The following is a 677-nucleotide window of genomic DNA, read 5'->3' on the forward strand; positions in this document are numbered from 1 at the left end:
GTGAGCTCCTCCAATTTCTGGTTGGTCTCCCTTAGGCCCGCTTGTAGCTCTCCCTCCTTGGCGTTGACGTGCAGAACTCCTGCTCTCTTGGGCTGCACATTCCTACCATTATGATTGGCTCCAATCTCCTGCAAATCAGTTTCTGCAACTCTCTCCAAAATATCAAAAACTTCGTCCTCATATGCAGTATAGAACATTCCACCCGTAGCGAGATTTACTTTGTTTTTCATAAAATCAGAGAGAGACTCATAAAATATTTGGGCTAATTGACATTGTTCAATGCCATGGTGAGGACACTTCCTCAACAAATCATTGAATCTCTCCCATGACTCACTAAAAGCTTCTCCATCATGAGGATGGAAATTGTGAATTTCCCTTCTATAGAAATTCGTTTTGGAGAGAGGGTAGAATTTCTGCAGAAATTTTCCTTCCATCTCATCCCATGAGTTAAAGGTGATTCCTAAATTACGATACCAAGAAAATGCTTTGTCTTTTAAAGTTAGAGGAAAATATTTCATTTTTAAAATTTCTGTAGAAATTCCTGGAACATTTTGAGATGAACACCTAATATGGAAGTCATCAAGAAATTCTAAGGGATTCTGAGCAGGCAGTCCATTAAATTCAGGTAAGGAATGAATTAATGCATTGTCATATCGAAAGGAGATACCGTCACCGAT

At 39.1% G+C, this 677-nt stretch overlaps 1 non-coding gene across 1 annotated transcript; it reads left to right on the forward strand.

Moving 5' to 3' along the window:
- The first annotated feature begins 280 nt into the window (after window positions 1-280).
- LOC144700333 (small nucleolar RNA R71) lies at window positions 281-386 on the forward strand. The gene has a single exon (XR_013580708.1). It is a non-coding gene; the product is annotated as a small nucleolar RNA R71 (small nucleolar RNA).
- The last annotated feature ends 291 nt before the right edge of the window (window positions 387-677 follow it).

The sequence above is a fragment of the Wolffia australiana genome, chromosome 2 (assembly GCF_029677425.1).
Source record: "Wolffia australiana isolate 7733 chromosome 2, ASM2967742v1".
Taxonomy (NCBI): Eukaryota; Viridiplantae; Streptophyta; class Magnoliopsida; order Alismatales; family Araceae; genus Wolffia; species Wolffia australiana.